Consider the following 5,642-nt stretch of genomic DNA (forward strand, 5'->3'; position numbering starts at 1 on the left):
AATGTTGACCAAATTGTCCACTTGTATACATTTTTTTGGCACTCCTAGTATATATATTCTAAAATTTTGATTTAAGTATATATCAAAGGGCACAATTACAAATGTGTTTACTTACTAGTTGAGTTGTTTTACTAAAGAGAGCAAAGTTAGAGCAGGAAGAATTTTTCAAGATCACTCTGTGCAATTAATTTAAGAATCAAAGAAATGATGACAGAGGAACAAAATGACTTGTCCCAAATAAACACAGTATACAGAAAGCCTAAGTATAGAAACAAGAAAAATGGAAAGCTATAAAGACACTTTTTCTACTGCAAACATGTGGACTTCATTTCAGTTATTTCCCACCTTTAAAAATTAGTTCATATGAAGAGTTTTGCCTCCAGCAAAAGATAAATTATAGTAGTCAAATTTTGTGAATGAAGGAAATCTTTACTTACACAACCTGATGACTTAGTTCAAGAATATCCAACAAAAATAACAAACCTAGTGTCACTCATTTAACAATAAAATGATATTATAAGCATTTTTATTAAGTATATTTTGAATCAAGGGGCTGTTGTCTTATAGAAATAGTCTTACACTAATTGTTATCTAGTCTCTGAGGTTAGGTGGCACCTTCTACATTAAATCCTTTCACATCCCACAGGCTGAGATCATGCACATCTGAGCTGTGTTAGTGAAATTCTACACAATCCTCAATTGCCAAGTTTGGGTAAAATGAACATAATACTAAAAGTAAGGAAAATAAAAAAAACTAACATTCATAAATGTGTATTCTACAAAGGTCCTACAGAAAGCAGTGAGAAGCTAAGGGCCCCTAGTATTCTATACTCACAGATTTCAACTTGAAGCTAAACTAGTCTTAGCCCCATGGAGGAATTGTGAAGGTAAGAAAAAGGGTTTCAAGATAAGCAACCAAAATTGTAATGCCAGACAGAGAAAGACAAATACTGTATGATCTTACTTATATATAGAATCTAAAAAAGCTACATTCACAGAAGCAGAGTGGAATGGTGATTACCTGGGAAGAAGGGTGGGGGAAATAGATTTCGCTTACAGGGTTCAAACTTTCAGTTATAGGATAAATAAGTTCTGGGGATCTAATGTACCGCGTGGTGACTGTAGTTAACAATACTATATTATATACTTGAAAGTTGCTAAAAGAATAGATCTTAAATGTTCTCATTATATACACATAAGTGGTAATTATGTGAACTGATGGATGTGTCAACTAACCTTATTGTGGTAATAATTTCACAATACTGCTTACATGTAGCAAAACTTTTGGTTGTACTGCTTAAACTTACACAATGTTTTATGTCAATTATAGATCAATAAAGCTGTAAAAAACATTGAGCAAACCAGTAATTTAGAGGTATTTTCTGAACAACTTTCTGTTAGGGATACATGAATTGTCTCAAGTATTAGGCAATTTAATTGAAGATGTACCTTTCTTACCATTTTATAAGTTCAACATTCATTTCTGCTATATTTAGAGTATACCAGGTATTACGATAAATTATTGGTAAAATAGAATTAAAAATATGTGTCCTACAACCAAAAGAATGTCATCATGGGAGCAATATAGTAAAATTTGCAATAAAATACGTTAAGTGCTAAGATGGCAGAGTGCCTACTTCTCAGTTTTTACTTAGCCTTCATATAACTCCCATGAGAAGAACATAGGAATTTAATTTATTTAATTATGGTGATAAACATAGACAAAAAACCTAATATAAAGCTGGCCAAAGCATATAAATAGGCAGTTATAGCAGACAAAGCTATAATGTGCAGCAAACATATCAAAGGATGCTAAAGGTTACTAATGGGGAACAGCCAATTACAACAGTAACAAGATACCGTTTTTCTTCCATCAGGTTTGTGAAAATTAGAAAGAGCAAAACTAGTCAATGTTTTCTAGGGTGCCAGGAAGTAGGCACGCCTATTGCTGGAGGGAATCCAAATGGCCATGAATTCATGAAAACTAATTAAGAAATGTGTACTAAAATAAAAATGTATACATTTTAATAAAGTAACCATTAACAAACAACTAGGACAAATAAACAATGACAAAAGTAAATAACCTCCCCCAGGAGTATCCAAAAGTTCACTACCACAGAAGAGTTAAGTCATGTGGTTTTAATTCATACTATTGAATATTACATGTTGTTAAACAGTACAGGTGAGCTGTATGCATTTGACTAGAGGCCTGTTCATGATATATGTTTCATGGAAAAACCATTCTGCTAAACAACATTTATGTTATAATACTGTTTTTTAACAGATAATATAAAACTCAATCTGTATGAAATATATGCCTATATTATAAACATAATACAGATATAAACATAATGTAGGTTTATATGTTTTCCTCGTGTGAAGAAAGATATGGAAGAGGGTGCTGTTGACCCTAGATACCTGAGGTGTGGGGAAAGGATTTGACACAGGGAATTTAGTTTTAATTTTTTCCCTTATGTAGCTTCTTATATATTCACTAGTGGAGGTAAACACATATTGATTTTGTTTGACAATATTTTAACAAAACATATAAATATTCTGGAAAATAATGAGATCGATGCACTTGAAATATTTTTTTAGATGACTAATTGTTTGTCATTTATAGACCGGTGGCTCTTCCCCCTTCATTCATGTCAGTAATCGGGAAGTTGATAATGTTACTCTTAAAATTAAGATATTTTAAACCAAAGTAGATTTTTTTGTATTTTTCTTTTTAATCTGTGAATTAATTTGGTATCTTTCATCCCGACTACTGGTAGGTAGGTGGGAATAGGTACTATTATCTTACTTGATTTTCCCTAGTCCATATACCAAATATAAGCAACACTATTGATTAATGTTCAAATGGAAGCCATAACATCTCTGTGAGAAAGTAACTCCAACTCCTATGACAAGATATTCTTTCAAGGAACTGAAGTGCTGCTAACCTGGCTTTGAGTAGGTAATTATGTCAGTCCATCCCAGGGCACTACTAATAAACCAGCTAGGATGAGGCTTCACAGCAATGACTGGCCCAGATGTTTGAATTTTGATTACATTCATGATGGAAACATTAAAAAATATGTGCTTTAATTATAGATATGGACATAATTCTTTCTCTGCCTCATCCATCGTGCTGCCAAGGTTGAGGTTTTTAGAACTACTGCTTTGTCCAATGCATTAGTAAACAGACATCCCACAGTTTTACTACAACTGTTTTCAAATTGCTACTTGTATATAATTTGATTCAAGAAATATGTAAATGAATATTCACACACATACATTAATATATTCACCAATTAGCTTCCTACTAGCTGCCTACATAAAAGACTTTCAGAGAACCAAGCATGATATTTTTCACAATATAAATAACCTAAAAAATATGTGCTACACATTGACTTTTAAAATACATCAAAAAGCTTTTGAAAGTGACAGCTAATTATAATCTTCTAATAGAAAGTGATGAAAGTCAGTATCATTTTCATGCATACTTTATTTACACATTCTTGAAACTACCAAATATTGTAGATCGTAAAGTCACTACTGTTACCTTCTGTGATAAAGTTTGTTGAGGAGAAATTAGGAATAGTTTTTGGTTGATGGTAGTTTGTGTTTTCTGTCTCCTACATGTTTTTTACATGGTAACACCTTTAATTAAATAACCTATTGAGCATTGCCTTCATTTACCTCCCCCTCTCACCCTCCCAGCCCTGCCAAATAAAAGGTCTCCTCTTAAATGTTTCAAGTTTTATCTACTCAGGTGATTAAACTGGACTCAGGGTTTTTACCAAGGAATAGCACCATTTTGTAATGATGTGTTTTTTTTTAATCAGGCATTCAATGTACTCCAATCTGAATAAATTATTTAAAATAAATTAATTTAACTAGCCGTAATTTATAGCAGTAATTTTAAAATCAAATCTTAAAGTATGTGTCATACTAAACACATATTCTACTTTCCCACCTTAACCTTCAAAATAAGCACTGACAATTAGGCAGCATTTAACATTTATCATGCTTATCTCCACAGCTGCAGTGACACTAAAGGTGACTAAGAATGACAAGCCGAGTTTTCTGTAAAGAGTTGAAAATAAAGGGAAATGAGGATTGATTCTCCTTTGCTTGTTGAGTGGTTGGAGGTAGATAAGCGGATTTGTAGTGAGGTCATCAGTCACAATCGGATGGTAATTTGAAAATGAATTAGCTTAGAAGTAGCAATTTCTGCTCCATGGGTTTCTGTAAAAAAAGTCTGCCATATTCTGTAAGAGACCTCATAACCTGGCAAGATCAATGCCGACCTAATGTGCCATTATGCCCTGGGCACACTTCAGTGATTACAGCACAGCTGCGGCTGGGTTTTCAGGATGGTTCCTTTAACACTTGCACCACAGGTGCCTCACGTGATTATTTGGCCCAAAGGAATAAACTCTTTAGGGAATTAAAATGGATGAGAGGCTTTTCTTTCTAAGAAGCTTTTCACTTTTAAACTGAAGAATGAACAGTGTCAGATGTCAGTAATGTCAGCTCCATAGCAGATAAGGACTAAGCAACTCAGGAGAAGGAAATCATCCTCTATTAATGTGTGGATGGCAGTTCCTGGTTTAAAATTTTATGATATAAGACTGCCTGCCTTTGTAATGTGAAAGAATACAGCAATATAAATTCCAAGTTGTAAATGTTCAATGTTTTAAAGATTAAAATTTTATATTAAAATTTAAGAGATAACATGAACTACTTAGGGTTTTTAGCTTTTCTTATAGGCCATGCAAATTAGTTGGCAAGGAAGAATGAAAAGTTTGGTCAAATGAATTTACAACAAAATTTAAATTGAGATACTCCACTAATAATTCTTAGATTTTTATGCTCCCCAGATATCTTCATTTGTTGCTTGCAAATATTACGTATAGGAACAATGAGTAAAATATTAATGGCAGGTAACATAATTTAAAATGCAAGTGTGTATAGTATACATTAATACAATCTGCTTTATACTTTTTAACAATGAAATATTAGTAATAGTATTTATCTGAAAATTTCCATTTTATATCTCTTTAATTCTAGTGTAATGCAAAACAGAGAAGGAATTTATTGAAAATAATTTGTGATTAATCCATTGGCTCTAGTCTGAACAATATCTGGAATATGCTCTAAACCCGTTGAAGTCTATTTTTTTCTTTATGTACAATAGATGATGCATTTATAGGTTATAACCAAATTTATCAGCAACATCAGATTTAATTCTGCTGCCAGACCTGTTCTAGGTAAAAGGAATATAATTCAATAATTAGCAAATAATATTCTTTAACATATTGGGACACATAAAAGCATTCCTGTCCCAAATTATTCCTCAGTCTGCTTATGTAAAATCCTTTCACGAAGGGACATTTATCTAAACCATAATTAAATGTTGATCTGTAAATGAAATACTCCTAGTAAGGTAACATACTAACTTGAAGAAATGTATTTCAGGTAGCAAAAATGGTGACAGTCCTATTTAATACTCCCAAGGAAGAATTGTGTTCAAACTTGAAACTGATAATTAATTTTTTAAAAAGACAATTCAGAAAACAAGTGTTGCCATGGTGAGGGGAATCACCATGCCATTCAGGGGAAAAAACAAACAAAAAAAGCCTCACTGAGACAAT

Source organism: Hipposideros armiger, unplaced genomic scaffold, assembly GCF_001890085.2.
Source record: "Hipposideros armiger isolate ML-2016 unplaced genomic scaffold, ASM189008v1 scaffold_791, whole genome shotgun sequence".
Classification (NCBI taxonomy): Eukaryota; Metazoa; Chordata; class Mammalia; order Chiroptera; family Hipposideridae; genus Hipposideros; species Hipposideros armiger.